The sequence below is a fragment of the Etheostoma spectabile genome, chromosome 8, assembly GCF_008692095.1.
Source record: "Etheostoma spectabile isolate EspeVRDwgs_2016 chromosome 8, UIUC_Espe_1.0, whole genome shotgun sequence".
In the NCBI taxonomy this organism is placed as follows: Eukaryota; Metazoa; Chordata; class Actinopteri; order Perciformes; family Percidae; genus Etheostoma; species Etheostoma spectabile.
This window is the reverse complement of record NC_045740.1, coordinates 28,701,182-28,725,030: the sequence shown is the minus strand read 5'-3', so window position 1 is coordinate 28,725,030 and position 23,849 is coordinate 28,701,182.

Below are 23,849 nucleotides of genomic sequence, written 5' to 3'. Positions count from 1 at the left end.
TCATTAAAAATTCAGATTTCACTTGCTGCAGTATTTCCGACCCATTACCAGTGTAAGCAGATGCATAGTAGAGTCTAAAATTGGAATTCAAAACAAAATTTTCTATGGGGCTTCGGTGCTGCATGCCTACCAGTTTCTCTGGCTTCATTAGTGTTGATAGGCTACAGTTTTAAATTCCCAGAAGACTGAACCCCCAACTGGTCCAGCAGATCTGCTCATTAGCCAACAGATCAGTCTGAGGTTTTACTGGGCAGCTTCTAGGTGTGATTGTGAGCAGGATGTTCTTGAGAAGAAGAGCAAAAAGGTACCCTAAATAAGTAAGGGGTAATGTGATTGCCATTATTTATCAATAAAATTAGATGTTATTGACTGCTCAGCCTTTAGAGGACACTTTAAGTCCATAAGCAGCAGCAGCATCATGTGGGACACCAGGAAACTGCAACAGCACCTGAGGGACAAATACAGAGACCCAACAAGCAGGTAATCCAGGTGACAGCTGGTCAGATAAAAAAGTATTTGCCGTCAACGCGTGCAAGCCTGCTGGGCCTGACAACATCCCTTGGCGTGTGGTGAAGTGGTGTGTTCAGCAACTCAAAGATATCTTTAACATTTTGCTTATTCAAGGTGTGGTGCCCACCTGTCTTAAAAGCGCCACCATCATTCCTGTTCCTAAAAAGCCAATCCCAGTCTGTTTAATGACTTCCACCCCGTGGCTCTTACACCTGTAGCCATGAAATCAAAGGCCATGTCCCTGCAGATTAAGACCCTCTGGAGTTTGCATACAGAGTTAACCGCTCAACTGAAGACGCCATCTCCACTGCACTCCATCTCACTTTGTCACACCTAGAGAGAAAAAAAAAAAAAATAACGTGCCAGGCTCCTCTTTTTACTTTGACTTTGGCTCAGCATTTAAGACTATCAGTCCACAACAGTTAGTTGGAACGCTGGGGCGTCTGGGGGTGGACTCCAGCACACGCAGCTGGAGCCTTAACTTCCGGTCAGGGTGGACAAATGCACTTGGTGAGGACAGGGATACCTCAAGGCTGTGTGTGAGGCCCCATGCTGTTCAGCCTGCTTATCATATTAATCGCTCACGTATTGTCCAGGTCTGTATTTGTGTAGCCCAGGCTGATGTCTTGTAAAAATGTCTTTGTCCCTATTGTTGTTTTAGTTGTCCAAATTTGTCTAGTCAATATTGATGTCCTGGACAAATGTTTGTCCTGATGTGCTGTAACCACATTCAATGTTATGTTTCTGCAGAACATGAACCTGCTGAAAACCAATTTTTGAACGGAGTCAGGCCCGTTTATTTTGTAATGTAATGTTATTTTTAACTTTCCCGTGTAATAAATATGAATGGATGACTGCTCTGCCAACGCCAATCACATCCTACAGTTTGTTGAAGACATGAAAGTGGTGGGTTCAGTCACTAATGGTGATGTGTCTGCATACAGGAGGGAGGTAGAGGAGTTAACATCATGGTGCAGCTCACACAACCTCCACCTAAATGTCAACACAAGGGAGATGGTCATTGACTTCAGGAGGGCGTTAAAACACCATCCCACGCCCCTGCCCATTGGTGGCACTGCTGTGGAGAGAGTCAACATCAAGTTCCTGGGGGGTCTACCTGGCAGGTAACCCTTCTGTTACAAAGCAGGGAATGAGGACCAAACGCAGAGATATGCACGCAGGCAGGAGAAAGATTGACAAAAAGAGTCCAAATAATCACAGGGATCAAAATGCAAAAACCAAAGACACAGGGAAAAAAAGTCTCAACTCCAAAAAAACAAAAAGTCAAAAGTCTTTGTCGAGTCCAAGACAAGTCCAAGACCAGGACTAGTCGATTCCAAGTCAAGAACGAGTCCAAAGAGGTTCCAGTCCGAGTCAAGACCGAGTCCAGGACAGGAAAAAAAATCGTATGCATGAGAGTATCAAGACAACCATTTTGGGTTTCACTTTCCCTCCAATATTATTATCAACATAATAAAGACACCTGGACTCGGTCAAGACCAAAAGCCATATCTGGCAAGACCAGTGGCCGAGACCGAGACAAGTCCGAGTCCATAGAAAAACGGTCTTGAGTCCAAGACCGGACTCGAGTACTACAGCCCTGGTCAAAAGAGAAAACAAAAACTGGAAAAACAGACACTGGGAAAGACTCAAGTAAATACTGATCTCAGGGAAGAGTCCCCATGAGCAAACACCGACGGGACCAGGCCTACAGCGAACCCCACACAAACTCACAAAACAGTCTGACATGAGACAAAGGGAACACAGAGGTTAAAGACAACAGGTGAATCACATTAGGGCGGGGACGACAATCACAGAGGCGGGAGACCAGGTAGTAAAACGAGACAGGACGAGACAGACCCAGACTATCAAAATAAAACAGGAAACAGAACATGCAGACACTCAAGGGAACACAAGACCGGAACAACACAAGCCCAGGGAGGAAATTAGGACACAAACACGAGAAGACAAGACAGAACCAAAGAACCAGAGAAGGAGGAACAGAAAACAGAGCAATACACCAAAATCCTAACACCTTTTCCACCCACACCTTCTCCACTCAATTTAAATCAGCATCCACCTTACCACCTTCTACAGAGGAATCTGTTACAACATATGGCCTCACCTCCTGGTTTGGCAGCTGTACAGCCCTGGAGAACTGAACATGATTGTAAAGACAGCCAGCAAGATCATCAGTGTCCCCTCCACCCCACATGCTGGAGATATACAACCAGCGTTGTGCTCAGAGGGCCATCAACATCATTAGAGACCCTTCCCACGGCCTTTTCTCCCTCTTTCCGTGTGAGAAAAGATACAGGAGCCTCGGCTCCAGATCCAGCAGGATGCTGAACAGCTACTTTCCACAGGCTGTTAGGGTTTTAAATGGACTGCACCCCCTCCCACTGCCACGCTTCCCCGCTGTGCAGCTACCTGCCTGAACTGCACTTTGTTTGTTTGGGCTAAACACATGACTGCGTTGCACTTGCACTTTACATACTGTGCTGCTATTCTGCACAAGCTGCTACTCTCCACTGCACTTTAACACTCTGTGCCCAAGCTCCTCCTATATGTCTATATGCTGGATTTTATGTGTTTGAATAGGATTTTTATTTCCTTGTTTTATACTGACACAAGCTGGGGTAACAATATTTCATTTTTTGTATGTACGGAAGTACACATAAAAATGACAATAAAGAGAATGTTGATCTTGAATGATTACTAACCCTTTTTTGTGTCCCTTCATCATTATCGCTTATAAAATCCTCCAGTAAGAATTAGCGGTTATTAATGATCAATGTACATTTTCTTAAGGAGATATATGCTTGTACTAGTTTTTTGTTCTTGCATGTTTCAGTGATGTAAGATAATTTGGTAAAGTATCACAATTTATAATGGCAGTCTATGTGATTAAAAGTGTCAACAACATCTCTACAACTAGGCCTACAGGTGCATAAAGTTATTGTTGTTATGGACATCTGGAAATGGCGCAACATGTGGTAGGTTATTACATGTTTTACATTTTGGCTAATTACTCAAGTGACGTTATAAATAAATAACATTTGCACAATGTGTTCATTGGATGATGCCGATTTCATTAATAGTCTATAGGACACGCACATTTCCACCTATACAATGTTTCCGACATTTGGGATTTTTAGCTTCTCTTGGCTTATATTTCATCTAATCTTCATTAAACCTGTTACATATCATATTTGGATGATCCCTAACAGAACTTGTGAGTTTGTATTTTGGTGTATTTCCTAACCTTTGGCCTGCTGCAGTAAGACAGATTGCAACCAAATTTGGAAAAAGTTGCAAATACAGCCATATTACACAAGAATGCAACATATCATATCATACCAATTCAACCCACTACATTAATAAAAAAAAATCAATTTCTCCATGAGCATGTGCATGACATTTTTACGCATGGCACCAAAAAGCCCACCTTGTGGCCATTAATGAAACACCCCCACACAACTAATTTAGTTTCTCTTTAATGTAATATTCTATGGTATTCAAATTCAGCAAAGCTATACAGATGGGGATGCTGAACAATTCTGTAGCATTTGATATCTTTCTACCAGTAGGTGGCGCTTAAATATTTAAAAAAGAAAATGCTGTTCAGGAGAAGCATGTAATGCAGCTGGCAGCAGCTTCCAGGTATTATCCATATTTTCCATAAAGAAATATTCTAGTTGTAGAATAGTGTTACCTACTTATGCACTGGAGTCTGAGGGGTCATGAGATTACATTAAATGGCATTTAGCTGACGCTTTTATCCAAAGCGACTTACAATTGCTATGTATGTCAGAGGTCGCACGCCTCTGGAGCAGCGAGGGGTTAAGTGTCTTGCTCAGGGACACATTGGTTGATGTTTGGCAGTGGGAATCTAACCCGGGTGTCCCACACCTGAGAGACACGTGATATATCCACCGTGCCATCACCACCCATAGATGATTAATGGGGGGGAGGATATAAGTGAAATCAAAGTTGTGCCACAGAACGTTTTATTCATTTAGGACTATTTTTTGTGAAATATTTAACTCTTTGGCTCTGAAATCACTCTTTGGTGGGACCGCTAACAACCCAGAGACATCTGAGACATGACAAGGGGCCCCAGCATGACAAGGGGCCCCAACAGGACAAGGGGCCCCAACATGACTTTTTTTGTAAAGGTTTAGTACATAACAATTCATTCTACTTCATAAGCTCATCACATGTTTTTTTTGTAGAAGACTTTAGTTAAATTAAGTTATTATAGCTTTACAATTAATATAGTGGTGTGAAAATGTATTTCCCTTTGAATAGGAGAAGTATGACGTAACATGAGTTAGAAACACTCAGGAAAATACTTAACAAATTCTCAAACAAAAAGCATGAATATCTATCACCATTGCACACAGTCTACCATAGTATCTCACCTTATCATGGTCATTGCATTTCTGTGAGTGATTTTTATTTTATTCTTGTGTATGTGTGATATGTGTGTATATGTGTTTGTTGTGTTATGGTTGTCTTGCTACTGGATGCCTAACATATCCTTCGGGGTGAATAAAGTATCTCTCTATCTATCTCTCTATCCATCTATCTATGAGGCTGAATTTACTCAGGGCTTAGGGTGGGTGATACACTGTGCCTGCATCCTCTTGCACTACAGGATACATATCTGAGGAGATCTCGGAAGGCGGGGTGGGGGAAGGTGGTGGGGCCGAGTCTGGAGGTGGAGCAACATGAAAACAGAGTGTTTGATGTGACAGCTGGAGATTGTAAGAATGAGGGGTGACACAGAGCTGCAGCTTCCTCAGCCCCGGCCGGTCATCCAGTCAGACTGTCAGTCAGTCTCTGAAACTCCAGCTCTGTTTACTCTTGTGTTATTAACGTGTGTGTGTGTGTGTTTGTGTGTGTGTGTGTGTGTGTGTGTGTGTGTGTGTGTGTGTGTGTGTGTGTGTGTGTGTGTGTGTGTGTGTGTGTGTGTGTGTGTGTGTGTGTCTGTCCGTGTTTATCCTCAGGCTATAGATCTGGGAGAAGTGACAGTGTGGCGTGGCCCTCTGTCAGTCGCCCAGTAAAGTGGCGTGCGTGTCAGCTCCCCTGACAGACGCTCTCATCCTGCTGGCCAACGATGGCGGCTGCAAATGTGGGACATGTCTTGTGACAGAGCGACACAGCCTACACGACAACTCGGCGTGCAGACAGGACACGAGCAGTCAAGTTTGATGTGAGGGGGTCACCGCTGAGGGGCCGGCCTCTCGGAGGGTGAGTGAGAGCTGTAGTGATCCCTGCACAGCTGGAGACGCAGCGACTATGCTACACCTCACTTACAGTCTTTTGTTCCTAAGTGGATGTAAGAGAAACCTGTTTTCGTGTCAGAGATGGGCTGACGTTGTTTTCCACTTGCACATGGACATCAATGAATCATTACCAAACTTATTCTGGGGCATTGGTAACAAACAAGACACTCACCGAGAAGAGTGGCAGCCTTGCCGTGCCTCCATACTGCATTTAATGTTGTGCAGAATCTTGGATTGCTTTATGGTACAATATTTAATGGTTTATGGCACACAACAGGAGAAGGGCTGCTGTTTTTACGGGCAGTGGGAATCCATAATATCAGAGATTCTCACAAGGGCACATGACAGATGGCGTAGAAATGAAAATCCATTCCAACATTTTCTTTGAAAAAGGAAGCAGATGTTTATGTGTGGTCATGATTTTTTGGATAGACTAGAGAGAGAAGGCAGTCATTCTTTTGAAGAAGAAAGTCATATGATATACTGAAAGAGGTAGACCAAAGGTTAAAATAGAAAAATCTCCCTCAATCTGGATAATTGGGAGGTAAAAAAGAAAATCACTATTTAGGGACTGTCCACAAATTATAAAAGCGGGAGGAGAAATTAAAAAAAGAGGAAGATTCATTTGCATTCAACATAAGAGAGGTTTAAAATAAGAGAGCCTGATTTTGTGGGAGTCTACAGAAAATCCTATGTGTTTTCTAACACTCAAAAATTATATTTAGGGTTAGGAAAAAAAAGGAATCACATAATCCCCATTAATAGTTCTAACATGCACTGTGGGTCACAAGGGTGCTGTACCTAGCTCTTATCCACTTATCGTTAGCTAAATCAAATCAAATCATTATCAGGTGTGACCACCCTTTGCCTTCAAGACAGCATCCATTCTTCTCGGTACACTTGCACACAGTTTTTGAAGGAACTCGGCTTGTAGGTTGTTCCAAACATCTTGGAGAACTAACCAAGATCTTCTGTAGATGAAGGTTTCGTCAAATCCTTGAGTCTGGACACACTGGATAATGCTGAGATCAGGGCTCTGTGGGGGCCACGCCATCACTTCCAGGACTTCTAGTTCTTCTTTACGCTGAAGATAGTTCTTAATGACCTCGGCTTTATGTTTTGGGTCCTGTTGCAGAATCCATTTGGGGCCACCATGCACCTCCGTAATGGTATTGCACGATGGATAAGTATCTGCCTGTACTTTCATTTGCAGAAATGCAGCCCCAAACTTGGAAGAAACCTCCACCATGCTTCACTGTTGCCTGCAGACACTCATTGTTGATGGGCTCTCCAGCCCTTCGGCCAACAAACTGCCTTCTTCTACAGGCAAATATTTCATTTTTGACTCATCAGTCCATTTTTCATAGTTGAGTCGCTTAGCCCTGTTTCCATGTCGGAGGTCTGGCTCTTTGGCTGCAGCTCTTCCATGAAGACCACTTCTCACCAGACTTCTCCAGACAGTAGATGGGTCTACCTGGGTCCCACTGGTTTTTGCCAGTTCTGAGCTGTCCCTGCTGGACATCTTCCGATTCCTTAAGGGAAATAGGTTTCCTTGGCCGACCCCTGTGTCTACAATCCTCAACGTTGCCCGACTTTTTGCACGTGTACCTATAAGAATCGATGTTGGTTCAAAGGTAAAGGGTAGTAACACCAAATATTGATGGGATTTAGATTTTTCTTTTGTTTGCTCACTTTGAATTTTGTAAATTAACAAAAAGACAAGGCAAGGCAGCTTTAATAGTATGGCACAATTCAGCAACCGGGCAATTCAAAGTGCAAAATTAAAGAAAGAATTAAAGAAAAATTAAAAAACAGGTAAAATGTGATTAAAAAAGTTACAATACAGTATAAGAAATTAAACATAAAAGACCAGTAAAAAACAGCTAAAAGTGCAAAAGCAGGTAACAATGCAACTTCAGTATGAGAAATGAACAATATTTAACCCTCATGTTATCCTCGGGTCAAATTTGACCCATTTTCAGTTTTTTTAATCACAAAAAATGGGCCTTTAAAATAAGCGCTGAGAATTCGAAATATCACATAACTTTGGAAAAAAACATCAAAAAAAGAACCCACAACATTGAAAAAGTGACAAAAATGTGGGAAAAAGCGATAATGATGTTTCATGGTTGACGGGAAGACAACACGAGGGTTAAACGAAGGCAACATAAAAAAGAAAGGTCTTCAGCGTCGATTTAAAAGAACTGAGAGTAGCGGCGGACCTGCAGGTTTCTGGGAGTTTGGTCCAGATATGTGGAGCATGGAAACTGAACGCTGCTTCCCCCTGTTTGGTTCTGACTCTGGGGACAGAAAGCCGACCTGTCCCAGACCACCTGAGAGGTCTGGGTGGGTTTACCAGTAGACCAGAACTGTATTTTGGACCAAGACCATTTAGGGATTTATAAGTATTTTGATGTCTATTCTTTGAGGCACAGGAAGCCAGTGTAAGGACTTCAGAACTGGAGCGATGTGATCCAGTCTCTTGGTCTTCGTGAGGATCCAGCGTCCTGGATCAGCTGCAGCTGTCTGATAGATTTTTTTTAGGGAGACTTGCAAAGACCCTGTTACAGTAGTCAAGTCTACTGAAGATAAAACCGTGGACAGGTTTTTCCAAATCCTGTTCCAGGATCCATAAGTCCTCTAACCCTTGATATATTCTTAAGGTGACAATAGGCTGACTTGGTAATTGTAATTCTAACACAGGTAATTGAAATTCAAGTCTGAGTCTATGACTAGACCAAAAATAAACAATCATAGATTATATTTTTGAAAGCATTCTTAGTTTACAGCATTTTTTCACAACTGCCTAAGACTTTTGCACAGTAGCAGTTGCTCTATCCATAGATTGTAATATTTTTTTTATAAAAACGGAACTCAGGTTAAGTCGGTGCCTATTGTAAACATTATTATTCCATAATATATTTATATTTTTTATTTTAAATAACTTTATTATGGGTGGAATAGCAACCCAGCATCATATTTTGAGATATTACAGGAATTGTGTTGCCATGTGTGTTGCCATTGTGTTTTTTTTACTAAGTTTCTCAAGAATGGATTTTGATCTCAGCTTTTAAGCCAACATGGAAAAGTTCTCAGAAAAAAATGGAAATTTAACGTCTACAATTCAATGACAACAGGGCTAACAATGATTTTGTGATATACTGAACTATGAGGAATTATAGAAGATCAACTTTACTTTATGTACTTGTCAACTACTGTTTCCAAGATCAACAGTGAAGTTTGCAACCTCAGACATAATTGCAGTCTGACTTGTTTCATGCCATCCCATCATGCAGTTCTCGTCCTCTGCCCGCAGATGGCACTCTTTGCTACACCTGAGCTTGGCCTCACACCACTGATCTGTGCTCACATCAAGATCCTCAGGTTTCTTTTCAAACTCTGACGGATAGATGCTTGGTTCCCTCCCTGTGTGGTTGAGTGCTCGGCACTCGGCTCTGCACGGATGCACCACACCGCCTCCCAGAAATGCTCTGGCCGCAGTTTATCATTGACTGTATTGGGGAGCATTTAATGGCACAATCCTGATGGATCCTGAGAACAGCTGATTTATTGATCCCTGTCCTCAGCTAAGCTGTGAATACTCAAATAGTTACCAATCACCTCTAGAAACCCCCGCCCCCCCCAACACACACACACACACACACAGCCTTTCTTTTCTAAAGTTGTAAATGCTTTTTGTTCTGCGCCACAGGTGACTTTGAGACAATAATTGGTTGACGGTTCGTGGGGGATTACACAACAACAACTGAAACCGTGAGGCCTTCTGGAGTTGAATGTGTCCATTTGAGGCTGTCAAGGCCTTGATGCATTCATCACTGAGGAAGAGGAGGGTTGAGGAGAACGACAGTGGTGGAGAGGAAGAGGGGAGAAGCAGAGGGCGCCTGACAGATGGGCTTAGTGAGTGAATCATTGACAGGGGCCTGCTAGCCGATGCTGGCACCATCAATAGCTCAAAGCCCGCGTGATGAATTACTGCAGACAAATGCTGACTAGGCAAATGTGTTTTAAACAAAGCCAGGTGAAAATATTACCGCTTCTTTTCAGAGCTTCAGACGTCAAAATATAAGCTGTATTCATGTGTGTTTCTTTTTGGGGGGACTACAGAATGAGAGCACACTGCTAAGCAACGGCAAAGCATAAGGCACCATTTTCACAAACCACATATATTTCTGTATTTTTTTAATCCTTCAAATATACATATATATTTTTCTAATTTGACTCTTTTTGTAATAACATTCCTTTATTGCGCTCTACACTTTTCAGCCTTGCTTTATAGGTATGTCACCTTGTAATTTGAACTGCACCTATTGCATGTGAAAAATAAAACATTAGAATCTTGAGCTTTATTTAAAAATGATCTTAGAGGTTTAAGGTTGTAATGTACCTACTTTTCTGTTGACTTTAACATTATGTAACTAAATATGGTAATAATACCTACAATTGAATGAAAATACTAATACTAAAATACAACAACAACAACAACAAAAGCACTATTTTTCTATTGTGGATTCAAAATGCCTACTTATGCAAACCTACTGTGTTTGGTTACACTTAAGCTACTTAATCTATTGTATTCCTGATAAAGCCGCTGCTCAAGTAGTGTTTGTTGCTCTCAGGATTGTGGGACATGTAGTATTAAAGCAAACTTGCACCACCAGTGACCCCACGTGTTGAAAAGATTCTTGATTAAACAGAAACAAATGGATTGGAAATACAACAATATCAAAATTCAAACTGAAGTTTTGTTCCAAATTCAATGCGGCTCAAAAAGTTCTAGTAGCCTAGAAAATGTTGACGCCTCCCTTTCCAAACTATTCCTCTCCTCTCCTCTCTCTGCGCGTCTCCTCCTCCCCATTACTGCAGCCTGAACTCCACCAGGTGCTCCTGGAAACAATGGCTGGCCCATACAGGGATCAATGCCAGGCCACTGATGGGCTCTCATTCCTTCACCAGCAGATGTGATAAATGACAGGGCACATATGTTTCAGCAGCCTAGACTCTTGCCGCCAGCCTCCTTTGTCTCCACATCTAAAGGGAGTTGTGCTGTGAAAAATGCAACGCTCACACACGCTAAAACAATGCACACTTTGAAACGCACGTTTTTTGCTGCATTAACTGTATTGTGTATCTCTGTTTAGACAAGAACTGATGACAAAGACTCACTAATTGGGGGCAAATCCCCATTGTTTATAATAATAGATTTTTTTACCAACTTCGGTGTGTGATCATTTTGAAAGAATTGCATATGCTCTCCTCCTCCTCCTCCTCCTTTTTCTCCACACTTCTTTCTTCTCCCTGGCAGCAGTAAATCCTGATGTCTATACAGGTAGCAGTGCTCTGGCCCCTGCCTGCCGTGTCCCAGGTGTCTTGTCAGCTGTCAAAGACGTCCGACAGCAGACAGGGATGGCATGACCAGCGGGCCGGGCCGTGTTGGACGGGTCAGCCGTCAGCGTTGTGGACAGACAGGCATGTGGCAGTGATCGCCCTGTGACAGGCTGTCACAGCCACCGGAGAGCCACCAACTAGCACTCGCCCCCTGTCATCCCACCTGACTACAGACAGAGGGGAAGCTCTGAATTCTCAACTTGGCACCCAGACTCCACTGCTTCCTCCCCCGCTGCTGTACAGTGCATCCATTGTGGCTTCTGATATTCAGACTTCTTTTTCTGTGAAATGCATTGGTGTGTTGGCTGGCTCAGTAATATTTAGAAATTCCAATTGAATGTTGTGAGAGGGGGATTCAGTTCAAGGGCTTTTACCTGCTTCACCTCTTGAAAATGTATAGCTGCAGGGCAGACATAGTGAAGAAGACATGTCCTACAAGCGGAGGAGATGCAAACCTGTCAAATGACATAATTGCCATTTCATAACAAGACACGTCTCTTCAGGTGGTGATCCTTTACCCGTGATAGTAGTTGCTTTAGTGTGTGTGTGTGTGTGTTTGTGTGTGCGTGTGGGTTTGGGTGTTTAGTCTAAACCACTCTCTGTCCCCCATCCTCCATGTCCCTTTCTGACAGGTGACATTTGGAGCAGTTAAGGAGATGTATGTGCCATTTGTATCCGTGGCAGGGTCAGAGCACGTTACATGACCTGCAGGACAGAGAGCTGGAGAAAAGATACTAATCTCGCCCAGGGAATCAATAGGTGCACAGAGAGGCACTGATAATTGACCACTGTCAATCAATCGGCGCTGTGTTTGCACAGCCATTAAAACTTCTCTTTGTGAGAGGAGAAAGTACTGTAGGCAGACCAAGACAGAGAAAAAAATAAAACCTTGGAATTCCTCTCTCACCAGTTATGTGTTCAAATATGCAGTGGCAGAATGAGTATTTAGATCCTTTATGTAGGTAAAAGTAGCAATACTGCAATATAGGAATACTCCATCATGAGAAAATGTGGAGCAGTGGGAGAAAGTACATTTTTAAGGCACTATATTTGTTTATTTTTATTTGAGTAATTAAATTGTGTGCTACGGTATTTTATACTTTGATTTCCTATAGTTGTTGTTTAGCAACTAATTATAGAATCATATTTAATTTTTATATCTTTAAGTATATTTTCATGCTGATACCTATACTTTAACTCATGTAACATTTTCAATTCCAGAGTATGTCTTCACTGTGGTTTTGACTTAAATAAAAGTTCCTCTTCCACCATTGCACACTAAAAGTATACATATATTAGCTAAATGTACTCAAAGTATCAAAAGTATTCATAATGTGTTTGTAAATATTGTCTATCATTTATTATTATATTATTGGATTATTATTACTGATGCATTAATGTGTAAGCAGCATTTTACTGTTGCATTTAAGTTAATTTTAACAATGTCCTTTACTGTTGGGTAGTTTCATTTATAACAATGCATCACATCTTAACAGCTAACTACATGTTTTGTTTATCTATATCTTACTAGTTGTAATCTGTTACTACTAACTATGAATAAGAAATAAATCTAGTGGAGTAAAAATAGCGATATTTGACACTGAAATGAAATGGAAAAGAAATGTAAAGTAGTTTAAAATGGAAATAACAAGTAGCCCAAAAGTCTAGTTAAGTACAGTACTATGACTAAATGTACTTAATGACTTTGCAGCAATGAAAATCAAACAGATTTGTGGCTTAAAATTGCCCGAACCATCTTTTTTAGTTTTGTTTCTATCAAAGAAATGTCACCTCAGAGACACATGTTGTGAAACTTACAATGGGAATTTCAGAATACAATTCCAACATTGTTTCATGATGTGATAAACATGGTTTCTCGCTGTCGGGTTTGTGTAGGACAGAACCTCAGTCGGGGGGGGGGGTTTCGTCACTAATTATCTGAGGAAAGATGCTGCGTATACACTCTGCAATCATGAAGGCATTACTTACATAAACAAGAGCATTTCCATAAACATGTCTGTGACAAGAGGGATTGAACACCAGTCTGTTCCAGCTCGGATGTCTGACTGTGTTAATGTGTGGTTTAGCCAGCTATGGCTGCAGTGTTGGAGGGACACACACATGTAGACCCGCACAAACAAAAATGCCAACACACTTGGACATGCACACACACACACACACACACACACAGATGCAGGCAGGCATGCAGGCACGGACACACACAGAGTGCACCAGAGGCGTAGTTAATGCATGTGATGTTCAGAGAAGAGGTGACATCAGAATATGCAAAAAAGACTTTGCCGCAGGCCGGAGATTTTTAATGACGAATCCATTCATTATAGAATAAGGTCATTATGCTTTTGTTGTCATCAAATGTACACATTCATCATCAGTCTACCCAGGACCGAGTCCATTGTCCCTCTTCTAACGGTCGACCTTGAATGGAAAAATGTATAAAGCGAAAAAATAACAAACACACACAAATGCAAACACAGACGCAGCACAAACAGGAATACTATATCGCACGCATCAACATCCCCAAGGACAACAAACATACACACCGTGAAATATTTCACTAAACCACGTTCATTTCATCAGACCGTTTATGCAGCGAGAGAGGAAATGCAACAAAAGGGGGTGTTTTTTTGTGTGTGTTGTTCAGCTGTTTCCCATCCGTACCAGAGACTAAACCAGATCTTTGAGCCTGTAATGAAACATTTTATGCTAATTGTATTTGTTTATGAGCAAATTAATGGCAGCCGTGCAAAACGGATGATGATGTGAGCACATACACAACATGATAGGATTCCTGAGGAATTCATTAGCTGTTTGCAGGTAATCAGAGGAAATAATTAAGATGATTACAGTGCGTCACGTGCAGATATACACACACACACACACATACATTCACACACACTTATACAGTATACATCAAAAGATCTCCCCTACCACCCATCCATGGTTTTCTGCAACTCTTTGTGGAAAGTGCTGACAGTGCTGTCTAGAATAACCCAATCACTGAATACAGAGAGATTTTGATCCCTCTTTCTCCCTTCATCTTCTCCTTCCTCATTGGTCTCTTGTTTGCAAGGTTCCCCTCCAGTCACGAATCCCTCATACCGGGCCGGACCACAATCTGACACATGCAGAGGTGGCATATTGGTGCACCAAAGATACAATCGAGTGGCGAGCTCTGGCAACACAATGCAGGAGTGATAAATCAACAAGCTGGAGCTCCCCAATATAGACAGCACAGCATCACAGACAATGGTCCACAGTCCATCTGAATAGCAGGGCGGTAATACACACACACAAAATATATGTAGGTGTGTGTGTGTTTGCATGTGTGTGTGTGTGTGTGTGTATATATATATATATACATAACACACACACACCAAGACAACAGAGACCTTATTTATTGATATTGATTGATTTAAATATTGATCACCAAAGATTCTTTAAAACCATAAAAATAATGTTTACAAAATCATTTCAGTGGTTCATTTACTTGTTCAAATGAGACATGAGAATAATGGTAATGGTAACAGTAATACATAATTCTGCTTCCAACCTGTAGGGGGACCAAAGAGGAAAAGTGCTTGTGGTGCCCACAGTAGAGGTGCTAGTTGACAAGTAGCTAATGCTAATGTGCTTGGCCTATAACATAAGATTACAACATTGTTCAACACTCTCAGTTGTTTTTAGTATGATTGTTTTGGCCAACAACTCTGGGCTAACCCACAAATTCATCAGTAACGTTAACTGTATAGAGAGATGACTCTAATGGTAATTTAGCCAGCTAGCACACCCCTCAGTCTCTGGGAGCTGCAAGGCTTCAGTCGAGATGAGAGCTGACAACAGCCCCGGCCCGGGGACACATCCACAGTCAGCCCCCAGCCAGCTAGCAACCATCCACTATCATTACAGACCCGCCACGGGGACACATCCACAGTCAGGTCCCAGCCAGCTAGCAGCCATCCACTATCATTACAGATCCGCCCCAGGGACACATCCACAGTCAGCCCCCAGCCAGCTAGCAACCATCCACTATCATTACAGACCCGCCCCCGGGGACACATCCACAGTCAGGCCCCAGCCAGCTAGCAGCCATCCACTATCATTACAGATCCGCCCCAGGGACACATCCACAGTCGGCCCCCAGCCAGCTAGCAGCTAACCCCGTCAGCACTTAACTCCGGTGCTAAAGACGCTAATGGTGGTTTACTGATCCGTCGGGAAACAGACCCAGGTCATAGTCATACAGCGGAAGAACAGTTGGAAGGGGTGTGTTGCGATTCTGCCTTCTTACTCCGCGAGACAGGTTCGTGGATCTGTGTATCGTGATTTTGGTTTCACATTGCATATCTAGACTATATGTTAGGGCTGTAATATGAAACTGAAATCACAACACTCAGATCCACAAACCTGTGTTCCAACTCTTATCCTTCCCATCCAGAACCAGTAATACCACATCTTTAAATTCCTATTAGTAGTGGTCCTTTTTGTGTCTTATCCCCCATTTGTTGGGTAAATTTAACTAACTGTAAAGACGGCTAAAAACGGAGGATGCTTGCTGGCTGGGGGCTGAATTTTGATGTGTCCCCTGGCCGGGGGTGTTGTTTCTCTAATCCCGACTGAAGGCCTTGCAATGACTGAGGCAGACAGACAGGGGTGTGCTAGCTTGCTAAATTACCATTAGATCTATCTATATAGTTAATGTTACTGATGATTTCATTTATGGACCAAGCACATTAGCATTAGCTACTTGTCAACCAGCACCTTTACAGCACTTTTCCTTTTCAGTCCCCCTACAGGTTGGAAGCAGAATTGTCCATCACTGTTACCATTACCATTATCCTTATGTCTCATTGTAATGTGTTAATAACCACTGAAACTCTTTTGGAAACCTTATTTTAAGGTACAAAAGAATCTTTTGTGTTGGATCGATTGATATCAAAATCAATCTATGTCAACAATTGTGTTTTGCAAAGTGGCATGTAACCAATGACAAAACAATGCATTGTGGCAGAGAAATAATAACTCTCTCCTATATATATATATATATATATATATATATATATATATATATATATATATATATATATAAATGCAGCACTCAGTTATGCACGTCCTGCAAAAATCAAATGTTCACATGTGTAGCAGGAGCTGTAACATGGAGGCTAAAACCCGCTGATTATCTGAGTGTAATAAGCAAGCAGCCTCTTCTCCTGTGTAATTGGTCTGCAGTGGATCTGCAGCCGAAGCTCGTTAGTGTCACAGCAGAAATAATCACGCAGTAAAAACCCCTCCTGTGACTGATCACCATATATCATACACATACACACTTACAGATGCATGAATGATTCTCTCTCCCTCACACACACACACACACACACACACACACACTCACACAGGCTCTTAGGTGGAGCTTTAGTGTTACAATGCAGATTGGTGCATTATTGCAGGATCTAGAGAGCGAGCGTAATAGGTTGCCATGTGAGTTGGAGGCGATTTCATTTATTTGGATCCATCTTTGTTTGCTTTTTTGTGTTGCAAAATTGTTTAAAATGCTTATTTCCTTTGGAATCTCAAGCCAGAAGTGCCTGTGCAAATGCAATTTTAAGTTTCATCTTTTTCCCCAATAAAAAATCTTCTTGTGACATAGAGTGTATTTGATTCTCCAAAACAGTCAAATATCTTCTGTCCTTCAAGTTCAAGAATATGAGATTTTGTTGATGTATGACTTAACACTGCCACATTTTCCACCAAACAAAGATGTATTTCTCTCCATTTTCTTTCTTTATTTACTTCTTTCATATTCCTATTCTGAGTAGGAAAAAGTGAATGTCATTTATATCTGTAAGGATTCCTGAATGAGTGTGGAGAAATTCCTGCCAATAAATTAAGGTCAATTATTTCTTTTCTTTTCTTTCTTTTCAAATGTACCCTCCTACATGTGAACAAGCCATATGCTCTATCTGGTTGGACTGCTTCAGAAATACTTCTGCATGTATCTGCATGAGGTTCTACGTATGGGAACAATAAGAAAAACCTGCTCCTGTTTCCAGCTTTACAATTGCAGAAAATATCACGGAAGCCGCTGTTGTGCCTCAGAGAGAAATAGTTCTACGCGAGCGCTCCTACGAGAAGAAATACTGAGTAGACGCCACTGGAGCTATTACAGTTAAAAGAGTGTAGACCCTTTCATTGTTTAAGATGAAGGTGAAAGGCAGTAAGTGTGTGTGTGGGCGGTGACTGATGATCATGATTTAGAAAGGCGACCTACACACCATCTGAAACAGAATCAAACTCCGGCACCCAGGTATACACCACCTGCAACAGAAGTCATTTAAATTTCCTCCCGGGCCATCGTAGCATCAGGAAAATTCAATCACCCTGTCTGCTGTTAGAGGGGGGACAACGTTCTCTGAGATTACTTGCAAAGAAACTTAATAGCTAAGAGCATTAAATGCTGGTTGTTGCTAGCACTGCTGCCAATAGTGAATAAATGATTTTGGCAGTGTGTACAGACAGGGAAATCAATACCAGAGGGTTTTCTGTGGCGTTGTGCTTCTGTATTCATGTAAACATGGGAAGTGGTTTTCTTCACACCTCAGAGCGAGATTACCTCTCACCACTGGAGGCTTGCCCGGGTGCAGAGGAAGATGCAGCTCTCAGCTTGAGTCTGCTACCGGCAGGAATAGGATATTTGAACATCACCTATTCCAATATGATGTATGCAAATATCAGGCAATGCTTTTTTTTTTTTGTCTGGTTGCCCGTGCTACATGTCAATGTTCTGCTTTGATAAGTACGTGTTCAAGCAGAATAACTGTTGAACAGCTGCCTAGAAGGCTTGAAAATGTGTGATCATCAGTAATGAGCTAAAGCAATATTTCATGAAGTGTCTCTGTTATATCAATGTTTAGTCTAAGCTGTTGGCTACTTTGCTCCTGTGCTGTCCCTTCCTCTGCTGTGACCCCTTTCTCCTTATCGCCATCCAGACATCAGTTAGGGGGCAAATGGAGGAATGGAGCCAGGAGGCTGAGAGGAGGAGTAGAAAGAGGAGGAGGAGGAGGAGGAGGAGGAGTAGGCGGTGGTGTGAGGGGGCTACTGCTCAGCCATAGTGACCGGGTGAAAAGGCAGTGCAGATGTAATTTGTCCTCAATGGCTGTTTGGGAAGAGTAATTGTGGTGACATTGGCGGGTCGATAGTATGGATTTTTTGTTTGGAGTGCCCTGTGTGTGTGGTGCTAAGGGGAGGCCAGGAAATATAACACTGCTGCTCAAATACAATAAAAATGGATCGAGGGTGTGGTGGTTGTTTGCAGAGCTGGTAGCCATCGTTTGGCTGTGGATGTCATACTGTAGCGGCTGTGGTTATCAAATACACCCCGCCGTTCTGCCCTATTAACACCAAATGTTCGAGGCTTCAAACCGGTCTTTCACACGGGTTTAAACGCGGGAACAAAACCATCACTTAAGACGTGTTTTACAGGAGCAAATGTGTGTCCAAATAAACTATACAAAAAAGCAGCTGTGCGCTGAAACAAATACAGATTTGTTAATCCCTTTTAAATGTACATCCCGGGAAATCACAACACATTGATAAAGACACATTGCAGTCAAAAGGTCTGTAGCAGAAGTGTCTGGATGTCCAACTCTACAGTGTTTTGCTAATGTACAGGATGTTAGACTTTGACCCTTGTTCCGGTAAATGTACAGTAGCAGTAGAGGGAAAGGAAGAAGCCTCAGGGCAGGCCAGCACAATGTGTTTTGTCCACCCTAAAAAACGTAATGAGGGAGAAGAAAAGGAGTTATGACACAATGGAGTCTGGCATTAGATGAAGCCTCTTGGGGGGGTGGGGGCAGCATGTACACTATTGTGCATTTAGAAATGCTCCCAAAAATATGCAGATAAAACACGCACATAAAACAAATTAAATTAACCGTCCTTTAACCACATGCATTTATTGAGCAGCTCTCTCTTGAAAAACAGATTTTATTCTTAAAGAGATTTGGCCAAAAAATGCATATGCATGCTAACTCTTACAACAATCTGTGACCATAACTGTACTTCTGCAGGGTGATTCTGTGTTAGATCTGTCTGATGTATCCCTTTTAAGATGACTGTACCTCCTTGTTGCCTCCTCAGTGCCCTCTGCTAATCTTGAGGTGTCAGCAACACATTTGCACACCTCCGGATAGATCATTTCTTTGGCATACATCCTGGTTAATGCGCTCCATCCCTCTGATAATGAGCAATGTGTGCCCTGTCTTGATAGGGCACTTCCCACCGAGCCAGGGCCACCTCGGCGAACACAGCCATGCCAGTACCGTCAGTGTCACCCCTGTCATCTCTCATCAGATCCTGTTTCACTCCGTAGCAGTGCTCTTTGGGTAAAACCATTAACAGAGTCAACAGACACAAACAAGACCACATTTTGACACTCAGCCGCCGCCCTGACGTAACCGAGCGCGACACCTGACGTGGGGAAAAGGTCACACGACTCACCAAAGAGACAGGGGTGCCTCAGATAGAGGACGCAAGGACTCAAAAACGGACGCCTCCCGACGGTGATGATGGACACATGGCTGAAGCATGGCCTTCTGGGAGCGGTGGGAGGAGTGGATGTCCTGCCGGGAACTGTCCCTTCAAGGTTCCTCACAGGCTGACGAGTGGTGTCCTCGCTGATCTCACATGATGAGGCTCATGCTAAGAAGGCAAATCAAATGTGGTTAAATGTGGACAGTTTCACAGAGTAATCAGAGCGGGCATGGCTGTTGTCAATGCTGGCAAAAGTTTGGAAGATATTACATGGTTGCTAATCAACCTTACCAAACAGTGCTTTTCACTAAAATGTTAGACAATAAAAATGATTAAGTTGCATTTAATGCTGTGATTTTTCCATTGTTGCAGCTTGTGTAAAATATATGATATCCCACAGACTTGCAGCAGCTTAGCTATTAGCTATTAGCTAAGCTAGCTAAGATGGTTGTAAGGATGATTTTTGAAAGTAATACTCACATACGCGAATCTGCATGTATGTAAAATAGATATTGTTTGAACAGTTTTCTCAGCTTGTGCATGTTTTTTGTCTTCTTGGCCAGTTCTCTCTTTAAAATAATATTTTTGTCTTTATGAGACTTTTAGCTGGTTAAAAAAAGACAAGAAGAAGAAGAAGACATAAGATTATATGAAAGGGGAAAGGGTGAAAAGTTCAAATATTTACAATCATTTGGTTGAGAGTTAAATGAGAAGACTGTTACCACTCTCATATCTGTTTGTTATATGATTCTAGAGTGAACAGTTAGTTAGCTTAGCATAAAGACAGGAAACAGCTAACCAAAGATGCTATACCAGCACCTCTAAAGCTCACTAATTAACACATTATGTCTCGTTTGTTTAATCCTTGCAAAACTGAATTGTAAAAACATCACGTTGCAATGTTGCAGTCAGTTTTGTTACCTTCAGAGCCAGGCTAGCCACTGCTCCTGCTAGTTAGCTTAGCGTAGTGAATGGGATCCTCTGTTGCCGGTTAGCATGATGTAAGTAAAAGTGAGCCAACAAAAAAACAACAACCTAATTACTTCTTGTGGCCTGCGTATTCACAACGAGTACAAATAGCAATGCACATTAAGACTAGATGATTTCCTAGTCATTTCCTGACTTGGGGCAGTGCTTTGGCTGTGCTTCCACCCAAAATAGTCCTTTAGTTCTCAATATAGGTCAATTCACTACGCTAAGCTAACTAGCGACGGTGGCGTGTTCCTTTCAATGTGTGGTGAAAAAATAGCATTCACTTTGTGGCATCTTTGAACGTGGGCTTTGCATTGCATAGCTATAGTTTTGTAATTTACTCATGTAATGGTAGATTCACAAAGTGTAAAAGGAGTGGCAGGGGCAGATGACACAGAGAGACTGGCTATAAAGAGCTAGTGAGGCAGGGAGAGAAAGAGAAAGAGGGTGAAAGAGAGATAGAAAGTCCCTGGGGCCCCATTAGAGGCAGTTCTGAGGGCCTGTGACATCTGACTGGATCAGTGTTCTTCAGTCAGAAGCTCTCCTCTTATCCACTCCTCTACTGGAGTCAATAAACACATCACCTACGCACAAACACATACACGCACAATAACCAAGCCTCTAGGGTGAACACCAGATTAGTTCATTTAGAGAGGGTTGGATTCTTTCTCCTTGAAGGTACACAGCTTACTAAGTACTGTCAGTGCTATTGCATATATGTGCTGCACCTGGAACTGGATTTTCTTATGAAGGCTTAGTCATTTTTGGAAAGTGTTTTATTCTTTTTTGCCTGTAACTACAAATCTGTTTGTGTGCTGTATGGGATGTAAATGTTTGGGTGAAACTTTTTCTGTTTGTGTAAAGAAGAGGCAGTTAGAAAGGCTCGGCTAACTTGACAGAAAAACCAACTGACGAGCCGTAAACACTTTTCTCGCCGCGCTGACAGTGCGGTGGCACCAAGCAGGGTGAAACTTTGAAAGTCAAGCGGTCCTTTATCCATCCCTGCTCTGACCTTTCTGCTAGGCTGCCCTGTATTCACTGGCTGTCAGTGTGAGTTTGTCAGGAGCCATCCGTCTCTGTCCACCTCCACCCCCCTCCCTAAATCCCTGCTGACCCATTAGCCGCTAGGATCCGGGGGAGCGGCGGCATGGCCGGCCTATGGGGGCCTCTCCTCTATCCCTCCCTCCTCCCGCTCAGTGCTGGTATCCACGTAGCACACAGCTCATCCAGGTACCCCAGAGAGACAGAGCTAGCTGGCTATATATATACAGTGTGTAACAAAAGCATCAACACAGCACTACTGGCTGACGTGCGGCCCTTGGGAGCTGCAGAGAGGCTGATAGCTGCTGGGACAGAGAGAGAGAGAGCTGGTGGCATCACTGCAGGGGTAATGCTGTTGCGCCACACTGATCTGTAGTGTCTCAACTCTAACAGTCCACATCTTTATGGACCAGACACCAGTGGCAACTGCTCTTTGTAAGTTCAAACTTAGCCTAGAAATAATGGACGTGTTTACAAGAAATTTACTATCCGCACAAACCAAGTTCTTAGGCAGAGTTTAGTTCTCATTAAATATTTAGACTCAGTAGTAACTGCTGGGTGAACTGCTGTGTAATCTCAATAAACAGATGTCTGCATATGGTTGTAGAATGTGTAACATGACAAGTCTTTTGGTTTGTAGTCCATTTGTAGTCCAAGAAGTATTGTGTTTGAGCAGGCTTTGGTTGCATGCTGGTAAACAGTCCATGTGGTGTGCAAAAAATCTGAGCACATTGGCCAAAATGAAATCTCAGTGTCCTTCTGCTATCGTCTGATGATGATTTAGCTTTTTATTAGCTTTTGTATTTATTTATCTGCATTCATGTGGAGATTTACAGAGGTTAGCCAAAATGTTGTCTGCACGGAAGAGGAAATCTTGGTTCAGATTTCTGCTGGCTACACCGGAGCCCCCGAAATTTTGGCCATTGACCCCACATGGTAAATGGTCGTCAGACCAATAGCCGATGGGTTCTGAGATTGACTGTTGTGTCTGAACTAGTTAACTGAAAAAGCAAACGTTAGCTAATATTGAGGAGTAAAGCCACTATTGTGAAATATGCTCAAAATATTGACACTTGATCAAAATGCCGACCTCACAACTATAACTATATATATATATAACTATATTTTACACTCATTCTAAACTGCATAAACACTACTATCTCTGAAACACATGTACAATATATCCATGCATACAGTAGATATATAAATAAAACAAAGTAATATCCACATTTAAAAATGTATGTTATGTAAGTTGAATATATTGCTGGATATCCTAAAACTAATTTCAGATAGTTGGGTTACAGCTTGTGACTTCCTGTTTAAGTCGCTTGATGCTTTTGATTGGACGGTGGCACATATGTTTCTTTTACTATTAAGACATTCGTTAAATTGTAGGGGTGAAATGGTGAAACCCAATTTAGCAAAGTGAAAGTTGGTAGTAGTAAGAACTCAGGAAAGTAATGAAATCACAAAAAGCTTGTTTAATCCAATCCAGTAGAAGAGTATTTTCTTATTTATGCTGAAATAGAATGTGATATTAAAGGTTAACTATTCTTACATAATGCCATAGGCCTCAATATTAGGGAGGAAGCAGCCAACTAGAGACAGTCAGGACTTAATAGGATGATAGAAAAGGGGTGTGTGAGGAAGAGAGGTAAGTGAGAGTTTGTAAAAGTGATGCAATTGTGAACGATAGAAGGATAGATGGATAGCTGGAGTGATGGAGGAGGAGTATAAAGGTGGAGGAAGGAGAAATAGACAGTGAGAGAGGGAGGGAGGAGGCAGTAACATGTGATTAATGGATGGGTGGCAGTGGGGAAGTTGAGGCAGACTGGGAGAGAGCAGAGTGACAGTAATAAAGTGAACCTGCCTCCCATTCATCTCCCTCAACCCATCTCCTATCTGACTGGTAGGGCTTTACACACTCTGACTAATGCCACGCTACGCATGCACGCGCGAACAGGAGTGCCTCACACTGCTATATGCTGCCACATAAATGAACACATACCTTTCCATTGGCCTCCCATCGTCGGCTTCAAGCCCGTCCCGAGCTCAATCATTCATCAGCGGTGATAGCTGTCT